The following is a 12,838-nucleotide window of genomic DNA, read 5'->3' as shown; positions in this document are numbered from 1 at the left end:
TTTTCCCATCGCAGCGTTTGAAACAGTGGCGCAATTTTCTTAAATTTACAATTTTTACCTTGCCAACCAGTACAAACAGCCAGGTGAGGTGTATAAGCGTCACTATGTATGAATAGTTTAGGACATCTTATGCTCACACACTCACCCGTTCACGCACTCAACCACCAACTCAATCTCACTCAAACCACCAACTCACTCTCACTCAAACCACCAACTCACTCAACCACCATCTCACTCAAACCACCAACTCACTCAAACCACCAACTCACTCAACCACCATCTCACTCAAACCACCATCTCACTCGAACCACCATCTCACTCGAACCATCAACTCACTCAAACCACCATCTCACTCACTCAAACTACCAACTCACTCAAACCACCATCTCACTCAAACCACCACCATCTCACTCAAACCACCAACTCACTCAAACCACCAACTCACTCAAGCCACCATCTCACTCAAACCACCATCTCACTCAAACCACCAACTCACTCAAACCACCAACTCACTCACTCAAACTACCAACTCACTCAAACCACCATCTCACTCAAACCACCACCATCTCACTCAAACCACCAACTCACTCAAACCACCATCTCACTCAAACCACCATCTCACTCAAACCACGATCTCACTCAAACCACCAACTCACTCAAACCACCATCTCACTCAAACCACCAACTCACTCAAACCACCACCATCTCACTCAAACCACCAACTCACTCAAACCACCACCATCTCACTCAAACCACCAACTCACTCAAACCACCATCTCACTCAAACCACCATCTCACTCAAACCACCATCTCACTCAAACCACAAACTCACTCAAACCACCAACTCACTCAAACCACCAACTCACTCAAACCACCATCTCACTCAAACCACAAACTCACTCAAACCACCAACTCACTCAAACCACCATCTCACTCAAACCACCACCACCACCACCATCTCACTCAAACCACCATCTCACTCAAACCACCAACTCACTCAAACCACCAAACTCACTCAAACTACCATCTCACTCAAACCACCATCTCACTCAAACCACCATCTCACTCTAAAAGATTGAAGGTTAAGGTGCAGGCAGCCCTGAAAATATATTGGCTCGCGCCACTGCAAGCTCCCTTCTGGAGGATATGTTGTTGAGCCAGACGTTTGGAAGAGGTGGGAGTAACCCACATGTTACCCCACCACACACGAACTGCCGATGGACTACCCATTGACAGTGCTGAGTGGACAACGGCAGGGCCAGTGAGGGGGGATTTAAAAAACGGTTCAATCACCTGCCGCGCTTGGAGGACGAACCGGCGACATTTGGGTCGCCAAGCCCAGTGTGATAACCGTCACATTATGGCAGCATCATAATCTGAATATTTTTCCTGGATCAATCCGATGAGCTATAAAGCTCTTTTTCACAGGTGTCCAGCACCACTTCATCATTTGGATGAGGGGTTCCTGAATCAGGTGAGAGACAGATTTGTCCTCCTCTACCAGGTGAGGTCGGGCAATTTTACTTCTCACTTCACCTTCCTCACCTCAACTGGTAAGGTAGGAAAATCATTGCTCCTGAACTAGGTGAGAGCCCAATCAGGTGTGACCTGTGGTGCATAAGGGGACCACACCAATGATAAAAAAATACTAAACTCTTTTTTATTTTCTTGGTTCTTTCGGTAAAGTCTCGTAGAAGGGAAATAATAAAAATATAAAACAATACAATTCTCACGACGTTTCGACTGCAACACAAGCAATCATCATCGCTTCTACGTGACTTTACCGAAAGAACCAAGAATATGAATCCCTGCAGTCACGAAAGCTTTAAATCAAAATGTATTTTTTTCTTTATTTACCAAGGTCACATCTATATCAGCAGCCACTATACCTGACCAGTGTTACTCATTTCTACTGTTACCTATTATTATTATGATTAGTGTGTGGACCCACCACAATGCGTTATACCCCTGCTACAACTTTATCACCTTAGTTCTCATCTGATCTCCGATGCTAAGCAGACTTAAGCCTGGGCTTGCCCTGAGCTACAGACGTGTGACTGTCAGGTGACCAGGGGATGGCAGTGCTGAGTGTTTTCTTCAGCTGCAAGCCGAATGTGGGGAGTTGTGTCGACTGACAGGCAAAGCTGTACCAGCTCAGCGCTCAGACCTCTTGAGACACACACCCACATTACGATCATATGATATAATAATGTTTAGTTTTAGTTGGAGCGCCGTTCATGCAAATTGCATGAACAATGTCACTGCAGCCAAGCGGTGAGCCAGCACCAACAATTGCCCAAGCTCTATATACCAATATATTCCAGCCAATGTATGCGTGTTTATTCACGTAGGGGGGCAACACTTTATCCCATACAGAAGGGACAGATAATATTAGTCCACATTTTGCTCTGCTGCCTTTTGGCATATCCAGGGTATGGCACTTCCTGCATGCTCACGGGAAAGAAGTTTCGCAACATTTGCGTGATCCATGAATCCTCGCCTCAACGGTGTTGGATTACAGGCGTGCACCACCGCCGCCCCGCTAATGAATGCTCCCCTCGTGTGTACGTTTGCGTGTGTGCTTGCTTCTCAGATTGACCTGCTGGAGGACCCGTGCCTGCTTAACGTGGTGATTCTGCAGACGGTGTTGCAGGAGATCCGTCATCGCTCCGCTCCCGTCTACAAGAGACTTCGCGACATCATCTCCACTCCGCAGAAACACTTCTACGCCTTCACCAATGAGCACCATCGGTAGGCGCAGCTCTCCAACCGGTCCTAGCCATCTCGCCAATCCAGTGTGCACGGCACATGAATTGACGCCTCTTTACTTCTGAACTGTGGCACACGGTGGCAGTTGGTGGCGCAAAGTCTCGTTGGGACTGTTTCCCAGTGCCATGAGGGCCAGCAGAGTTGGTGGCGTAGTGGCGTTGTGCATAAGGCTGCCCCTATCCAGATGGCCAAGGATTGGTAGCTGATTTTATCGCCAGGGCTGAAATTAATTGCACTCCTTTTATTGAATTTTGGCACTCCGTGGGTGGGGTTTGAATTGTATGTATGTTGAACTTCCTTCACACAGTACTTAGCCAACTGTGCTACATACAGTTGAGATAATAAACTGTGCATCTGATTCGGCTCGTGGGACTGAACGCCCCCGTGGCTTGAGTTACCGAGCAGAAAGGCGTTTTATAAATGTAATTCATGATTATTAAATACATTTCTTGTCATTAAAACTGGATTCCTAAAGGCGTTTCCAGCACTCGGAGGGAAACCTCTGACATGCCTAACAACTCACGGAACTACATGATTTACACTTCTCGCAGAGCGGTGCTCATTTTACTGCCCCAAAAGAGGTACACATTTCCTAGTCGACCTCTTAAGCACCATTTCAACTCCACAACTTTGTTACTGTGACTCGCGTGGAAGTGATTACACAGCAACGCTTAGTGTGATTGTCTAACAGCGCCGTAACTTGATTGTCGTGTGTCTCAGAGACACGTACGTGGAGCAGGAGAAGGGGGATCCTTCCAATGACCGTAACGACCGAGCCATCCGATATTCTGTGTTGACTATTCCACCTGAAGACAGAAGCTTGTGTTGCCTCCGAAACGTCGTGATTCAATTGTTTTCTTTTATTTTGTTTTATTTTATCTACGTGACTTTACAGAATAAAACCAAAGAGTATGAATCCTTGCAGTCACGAAAGCTTCAAATCTTGTCACACTGCTTTTCACATGTAACAGCCCTCTTTTTCAATCCACTGCTGGGTGTGGGCCTCGTTCTGTGCGAGGTTGTGCAAGGTTGTTTGACCGTACGGTAGATCCCCGTTGAATGCGCGTTCACACTACGCGTTTTGGCTTTAACACGGTTTTACCTTTTTATGGAAAGTGTTTAGATTTTAACGCTCAACCGCGCTCGCTACATTGCAAGTATAGCGTGTGGTCACGGACTACTTTTCTGAGCGGCGTCGGTGTTAGCAGTGTTGTTGGATGATGCTAGAAGCTGTAATACTGATGTATGCTGTGGTACCCAGTGTACCTTCCTCTTCCTCGGTCTTTATTCCAGCAGGATCTTTGTGCGCGGAGCGTCATCTCGCTCCATTATATTTTTCACTCACCATATCTCTCAATTGAGATTTAATTAAAGGAGTGTCATACTTAGCATATTGATAGAGATACTATATAAACAACCCATTTTAAAATAAACATGTAAAACAGTGTACTGTGCTATCAAAAACAATTAAATTACGGGCTGGAACGGCACCCCCACCTTTACCGTTATTTGTTATGGGAAAATTACTCCCGCTGAACGCAGATTAGTTTCACTTAGCAATTGTCAGGAACGCAACCCCCGTGTTAAGCGAGGACTTGCTGTATCTCACAACTTTGGTCAGTGCGGGTTGGTGACGACGATAGCGCGGAACAAAACAATGGACATTGCTTCACCGCCATATGCTGCCCACCACAGCCTATAACAATCTGCTGCGGTCGACTTTATCAAAGGCTGCTTTATAATACTCCAATGGCATGACAACAATACGATGATAATATCCGAGTAGATGGGAGCCTCGGAAAGAACGATTTGCCCCCCAGCTTCACGATTAAATGAATACCACGGCTCGGGGCCGTGATGCCATTTAAGGATCCCTCTCTTTAACAGTGGTAAATGTAGTTCCTCTTGTTAAACAGTGCTTCAGTCATTGAAGTGCTGTCGTCCCGACAGTTCTGTTCCTTTACCTGAAGAAGGCCACTTGTGTTGTGGCCGAAACATCGTGATTTTTGTTGTTTTATTTTTTACCTATGTGACTTTACCGAATAGAACCAAAGAGTATGAATCCTTGTGGTCACAAAAGCTTCAAATCTAGAAGTGCTTCAGTTAAACAGGAAAATCAATAAATCCAGCAGGCATGACTTGAAAAGTAACAAATTTACATTTTGGGTGGCACTCTAAATCGTCCGGTAAATCGTGTCGCCAATTATAATGTCTGCGTTTATCTGCGTGTGTCTGTGTACCCCCAGTGGAGGAATACGTGCGCAGCTTGCTGGACAACCCTGAGTTAATTGACCGTCTGGCACTGGCCTCGGAGCAGGTGAGACTCCGTATGCGTGCATCAGCTCTGCCCCCCCCTCATATTTATGGTGCGGGCCTGTACCCTTTTCCGACCCCTCACTTCCGCGTTGCATCCAGCTGCCTCATTGAAGAAAGGGACACTTGCCTTGCGCTGAGTACGACGTTTCGCTGGTTGTAATCGCCAGGGACACGATATACTCGATTTGTAAGTGTTGTGGGTTTACTCTCCAATACACTGGCGTGCTGCAGTAGTAACTAATTGACACGTTTTGTTTTACGTAACAAACCTTACTAATTGGCTGTACCGGGTTAACTACACACATTTACGTGCTCTTACCCAAAAAACCTTTATTTTGGATAATATTGGTCGCAAAATAATACGTGTTAAACAGCTCCCTTTTAGAATGTCTCATCCTCACCAGCGATGGTCAATAAATCAAATAAATCGGTTTAACACGTAGGCTTTCGCGACCAATATTTTTCATAATAAAGGTTTTTGGGTTAGATCGCGTTATTTATAAATGTCTTGTAACCCTCCACCACCTGACACGGCCAATCAGTAAAAAAAAGTGTCACGTTGACAAAAGACAAATAATTCACTACTTTAGCCCACCGGTGTGTTGAAGAGTGAATCCACAACATTTACAGTTTGAGTACTCAATTGGATTCACTCTTCAACACACCGGTGGGCTAAAGTAGTGAATTATTTGTCTTTTGTCAACGTGACACTTTTTTTGCTGATTGGCCATGTTGGGTGGTGGAGGGTTACGACACATTTATAAATAACGCGATCTAACCCAAAAACCTTTATTATGAATCAAATAAATCCTAGATTTATAACGTGGCATATTTAGCAAAAAGCAGAGACGGAAGGGTGAAACTCAAGAGGTAGCTCTATGATATCCGCTTTTGTGGAACGTTCTCTAAGACGGATGGCCGTACTGCTCTGAGATAAATCAGACTGGATCCTTCGTCTCGTTACGTGATGGCGGTTGCAAAATTGTTTTTGACGCGTGCATGTGCCGTGCGTGTGCTGTGTACGTGTGCAGGATGTGGTGGAGTCCCGGGTAATCTTCCCCGAACATCTCCCGCTGTCCCAGCTGCAGCAAGGTGTGCGCTCCGGCCGGTTTGTCCAGGGAACCTTCCTTGCGAGTCGTGAGAATTACCTGGAGGGGACTCTGAGGGTGCGAGGGGACGGTGACAGTGATAAAGAGGTACACGTTTACAAGCCTGCATCTGGAAGGAACAATGCTGTTCGATCGTATCTGTGAGAGTTTTTAAAACAAATTTATAATGAAGCAGTGGCATAGCGTTCTTGGCATGAGCAGTAGCTCTTAACCTTCACTGCAAGGCTGTAGTAAAGGTTAAGAGTTACTGGGCTAAAATATTTGTATGTTGAACGTCTTTTGCACCCTACGTAGGTATCGTAGCCTGGCTCCTGCCCCCCGGCCTGTGGGTCCTGGTGCAGTTGCACTGCCTGCACACTCGATAGCTACGCCACCACAACCACAGTATATACGTTAATTGTGACTACTTTAATAATAGGGTTTTTCCCTTTTTTTCTGGCAACAAAACTGAAACCTTTTACAAGGAATCATGTGTGCATTAACCACAATACTTGTGGTCAAAATGCAAACAAAAAACACACTATGCTAATATATGCATTGTCCTTGAGACTGATTGGTCCACACCAGGGACGGCTTTCTTTTGAGCCTCGACCCAATTGATGCGAGACCAGAGGACGCCAAAAGGCGTACGCATATATTGCAAATATTATCAGTGTGTTTTTGTTTGCATTTTCACCACAAGTATTGTGGTTAATGCACCCATGATTCCTTGTAAAAGGTTTCAGTTTTGTTGCCAGAAAAAAGGGGAAAAACCCTATTATATTTTGGTACTGGCAAAGGAGGTCTAATGATGGTTGTGACTACTTTGTTAACAAAATGAATGGTCTTTTTCCACCTCCAAAATGTAACGTTAAATAACAATTAGGTACATTGGCCCTTTGTTGGAAAAAAAACCCAGTCCAGAAATTGCCCTGCTTGAACATATGTTACTGAAAAACATTGGTTTCAGAAGATTCATGGGCTAATAGTCCTACATTTTAAATTGTTTATCCGTGGTATTAAAACTCTTGTACAGTAAAACCTTGGATTGCGAGCATAATTCGTTCCGGAAACGTGTTTGTAATCCAAAGCACTCGTATATCAAAGCACTCGTATATCAGTTGTGATCACGTGACGCTCGGCAGTACAAAGCTGCTCGTATTGCAAGACCCTCGCTCGTTTATAAAATTAATAATTATTAAAAATTTTGCTCGTCTTGTAAAACACTCGCAGACCAAGTTACTCGCAATCCAAGGTTTTACTGTATATGCTGCTCTCTAACAGCACTTGGCCCAGCGGTCTGTTAAGGCTATACGGGGGATCTTTTTTGTCTGCGTGCAGGTGTTGATCCAGGGGCTGCAGCATTTAAACCGCGCGATGCACGACGACATCGTGTGCGTGGAGATGTTCCCCGAGGAGCGCTGGGTTGCCCCCTCCTCGCTGGTCCTGCACGATGAGGGCGTCGCAGGGGACGTTGCAGAAGAGAATGAGGAGGATGTGGTGAGTGGAGCGTCAACACTGCCGAACCAAAATCAAACCCAGACACCTGCAGTGTGCGTGTCTCTCTCCCCGTGGTCGCATGGATTTTTCTCCAGGTCCTCCGGCTTTTCCCTCCACAGTTACAATCTGACATGCACTTAGAGTATTTGGCTGCTATCAATTTCAAATGTGATAAGATACTTCATTGAACGATCATTTGTGGCCAGGTCACTTAAAAAGAGCTATATAGCTCTCAGGGTCCTTACCTGGTAAAGTTATTTAGTTTATAGTTTTTAAATAGTTTTAATATAGTTTAAACAAAGAATAACAACAAAGACAACCACTTCAAGAGAGACCTTAAACATAATGAACACCGTGTGACCAGACAACAATCCACATTAGAGATGCTGTTAGCTTGATTTTGCGTTTATTAAATGACTTTACATTACATTACTTCAAAATCAAGTCAGGAGTGCTAATCATTTCGTACTATTTTTGTATGTACTTAGGGGTTATTTGACCATACTTCGGTGCGGGTTGGTGAAGGGGGGGGGGGCATAGATCAGGAGCATAGAAGGACAGGACAACAGTTCATTTTGCTGTACTGCGCTCTGCTGCCTGCCATTTTGGCGCAGAGCCTATACCACCTGTTATGCATATCCAGGCTCAACACGGCGTCGCTTCCACGGTCTGAGCTCCTTTTTACTGTTTATTTTAATTAACTTAATTAGAACTCAAGAGATCAGGACACGTATCATTTGCGAGAGTGACCTGGGTCACAGGGTGGCCTCTATATATTGAAAACTAATTTCTTTAGTACTGCTTTTTGTATTTAGATTGTAGTCCTTGCCACGCACCTCTTTTTAGCATGGTTGGCTGTGTACGGTGTGAAATACGTTCTACATGCATACATACCACAGTGACAAAATGCAAAACATAATAAAGTACAGCAATGAAGTTAATTGAAATTGGCACAAAAACAACCGTGGTTTATGAAAAGTCGACAATATTTCACAAACATAAACAAGTGTTAGATATTAAATCGCATGTAGTGCAAGTTGGCTTGGGCAGATTATTTATAGACTGATCATTGCACAGTTATACTTATAAAAACGTTACGTAAACATTAAACACATATAGGGTGACTGATGTGCTAAGCAGGTAAGAGGAAATGTCAATCACAATTGCAAGTGAAATCATAAAGAATCGAGAGATTAAGCATCAAATTGTGAATTAGATGGGAGGGTAACCTTTGTTGTAGATAATATTGGTCGCAAAAGCCTACGCGTTTCTTTTTTAAACGTGTGGTATCTGATGGGCGTGTTCCAGTTGATTCTATCCATCGCCAGAACTGTTTTAACTTATCAATATTTACAGAGGACTCCTCACTGTGATCTTTTGTCATTTTAACAAAGCGTCAGTCTCATTATTGACATTGATGAGACACAGCATGAAACCACATCCGCAGGTTAAGCGCTATTGTTTTGGATTGCTCCTTCCCCTGTAAGCCAAATTGTATTGTGTTACGCAGTGAGCTGGTAAAAAAATAGTTATTTCATTATTTCAGTGTGTGAGAGAGACGCTACTGTGGTGAGTGCTCATTTGAGTTTGCGTTGTCATCTCCCGGTGCTATCCCAGCTGCTGCTGCTGCTGTCGTCGCTCTTGCTTATATTACGCAACACGATGTTTGTCCTTTGGTTTGGTCTCCAGCTGAAAGCCGAAAGTGGGAAGATGCGTCGACCCACTGGCAAAGTGGTAGGCATCATCAAGCGGAACTCGAGGCCGCTGTGCGGCATGCTCATGCCCAGCCCAATCAAGGAGGTGGGCTGATCTGCATGTGTGTGTGTACGTGTGGGGAGTGGTGATGTAGCCGTTAGCGCGCTGCGCTACGAATCCTGGGACCCGAGTTGGATTATATTTATCGCTCATAACCAATAAACAGCGCCAAATGTCTGAACCTGTCTTGGGCCCTTCCCTAGGTCGACTCGGCCATAAATGAGTCTCTGATGTGGCATGTAAACATCAGCGCTGTGGAGACAAAGGTGGTCGGGCATGGTGCTGGCCGTACCCACCCCGTCGTTTGCCGTACCAGCTTGAATAGGTGTGTGCTGACGGCACTCGCCCAAACAGTTTGTTGAATGCCTTACTGGGGGCTCTTTGTGCGTGTTGCAGGCCACCCGCCACCTGTTCACGCCCGCGGACCGCCGCATGCCACGAGTGCGGGTGGAGACAAGACAAGCAGCGTCCCTGCAGGCCCACCGCATCGTGGTGGCCATCGATGGCTGGCTGTGACACTCCCGCTACCCGAACGTACGACTGCACCGTGACGCCCCGCACGCCGTGACACCTCACCCGTCCGTCCCGTGGTCGGCATCGTCGGGCTCATCCTTCTGTCACTTGACGCACGGCCACGCGGCTCTTTATGCAACACCCGTCGAACCCAAAACACGAACGGTGACACGGTGAATTGGAAGTCAGGGTGGATGAGCTGGCACCACTGTGTTTTTTTGTTTGAAAGCATGGCAAACTCACCTGTGACTCAACCTAGGTTATTACGGTGTTGTAAGTTGATAGTCTCAGCCCAGTCACCAATAACTGCACCAAAAACGATATTAAATTTGGTCGTGCACTTCGATTGTTTAATTTCCATCTCTGAGAAAACTACTCCGTTTGACTGCCATGTGATGAACATTACTTTGATTGGCAGAGTGGTTGGAAAAGCACTGCCCCCCTACAATTTAGACCGCATTTCACTTCATTGGATCTTAGAAGTAGCTCTGTTATGTCTGCTCCTGTGGGTCGTCCTTGACCACGAAGGGTGGTATAGATTGCTTGTCTTGTGTGATACCATTAACACAATGAGAAAAAAAATTGGTGAAAAGCTAAATATATTGTTAAGATGTATTATTTGGGTTGTATCTTTGTTTAAACAGATGCCGGTTAATATTCTACATCATGAACGTTAGGTACAACGTTGGCATTGTGGTTGTATTTTCATACCTATTTGCCACTGCACAACCGAGCGGCACCATGGCTGGCACGGTTTAGTAGGCTGCAGGTTGTTTATCCACTGCAAAAGTGGATCCATGCCATGAACGGTCAATGCTTTGAACAAGTCTAGGCACGTGCAGATGACGCTGTGGTGCCACGTGCCCGTGGTGCACCGACTGCCGTCACACAATTAACGTGTCGCTAGCCCCGCCCCTGGCCCTGCTCGGCCCCCGGATAGATTTGGATGCCTTGTGGGGCCAGCATATCACGGTTTGGTTCCGGTTCGACACGGCAAAAAGCCAGTGGGTGACCACAGACACCTCGAGAGCTCTGCTCCGTCTGGGTTCCAATGTACCGGTGGAACAGGGATACCGGTGACGATTGGCCACGTATGTGCATATGCATGTTGAACTTCTTCCGTACCATACGTAGACAACCGTGCTAATCGTCGGTGTGCTTGTGCAGGGCCATTTTGTGCGCTCTCTGGGCGAATGTGGGGATAAGGAGATGGAGACAGAGGTGCTGCTGCTGGAGCACGACGTGCCACACCAGCCCTTCAGCCAGGCCGTACTTGCATGCCTGCCCCCTCCCACGTTCCGCATCACAGCAGAGGTACGCATGAGACGTGTGACGATATTTCAATTCATCGATTGAGTTCAGTTCTTACGCCTGCGGTGTGTTGGTCTGCTTGGTCGGGCATGTGAGAATCCTTTACTTCAATGTTCTTTATTACAAGGCCCACGGGCCACTGGTAGCCCCTGGGTGGCCTTTGGTGTGGCCCATGATGTGTGGCCCCCGACGTATAGGCCCCCGACAATAGACAAATGCGAAAACACCCCCCATCATCATCATCGTGCTGTCAAACCTCAATAGTTTCAAGATGTTTGGCCTGCGTAGAATACCTTCTAGAGGGCCTCTCTGGAGCTCTCCCTCCAATCTAGGTCCTTCCGCTGCACTGGCATGAACGAGAAGCCACGGGGCTCTACACCTTTACCGCAGACCGTATATAGAAAAGCCGTCGACCTGAAAGAAAGTCGATGGCTCGGACACATCATCGTAAGAAGAGAGGAAATTCACATCAGAGGAAGGAAGGCGACGGACTTATGGAAGCACCAGGGTGGAGACCCGAGAGGCAGGCCTCGAGAGATGCGGATCAAAGTGGTGAGCCAGGATGTGGAGGACTCTGCAGTGGCCGTGGAGATGGTCCAGTACAGAAATTAATGGAGCAAGGGGACTACAGACCTTTCTCCTATAACGCTGTACTTGCGTTCCTGAAGAACACCGAATTGTGGAAAAATCACATAATAAATAATATAGGGTAAAGCACAGTCCGCGATAACACGTGAAATGCGTACGCAGGCTTAACAAAGACTTCGGGTACGTGAGTAGCATCTAGAAGCATCCAGAAGCATCCCGCCTTGTGTGATGCTACACCGAGGCAACCGTACAACTGCTTATTCTGCCTCGCACAACACAGTTCTGTTCACTCGATCGCCTTTTATCCAATTCGCATCCATGTTATGAAAAAAATGTGTTCCCTAATGCATTCATCGCATTATATCTAATTCACGATATGAAAACACGCAGAGTTATAGGAGAACGGACTGTACTTTCAAAATATTCAGTCGCCTATTGAGAAGATAGAGCGCCATTAGAATGAAGTTGGTTTACCCATGTATGGCTCACCCTGTGTTTTGTTTGTTGTAAGGCAGTGTTTTGTTGAACCTGGTGCTGTGTGTGTCTCGTACAAAGACCAGGCTGGTAGGGAGGACCTCCGTGCGTTGTCCATCTGCAGTGTGGATCCTCCAGGCTGCACAGACATCGACGATGCCCTACACTGCAAACCGCTCGACAATGGGAACACCGAGGTATTCATTTGGTGGTGGTAATCGTGGTCACGGTCGCGGTAATTCGTGCCTATTCCTTTCATGGTTTTGTCAATGCTAGCGGAGGTGACAAGGGGAGTTTAGTGGCACAATGATAAGTGCACTGCACATTTATCCTGTCAAGCTGGTTTAGTTCCAGTCATGGTTAACACCGGTACAGAGTGATATCTAAAAAAACTGCCCAAGTTCTCCCCTTCACCACCTGCATTGACCATCGTAATAAAGCAAGGTCAAATGACAATCGCGACCCATTACAGCATGGAGAAGCCCTCATCCTGCAGTGGATTGACAAAGGGGTGGACAATGTTC

Source organism: Petromyzon marinus, chromosome 16 (assembly GCF_048934315.1).
Source record: "Petromyzon marinus isolate PM22_M1 ecotype Great Lakes invasive population chromosome 16, UKy_Petmar_22M1.pri1.0, whole genome shotgun sequence".
NCBI classification, from domain to species: Eukaryota; Metazoa; Chordata; class Hyperoartia; order Petromyzontiformes; family Petromyzontidae; genus Petromyzon; species Petromyzon marinus.
The sequence above is the reverse complement of the archived record's forward strand: the minus strand, read 5'-3'. Positions refer to the sequence as shown.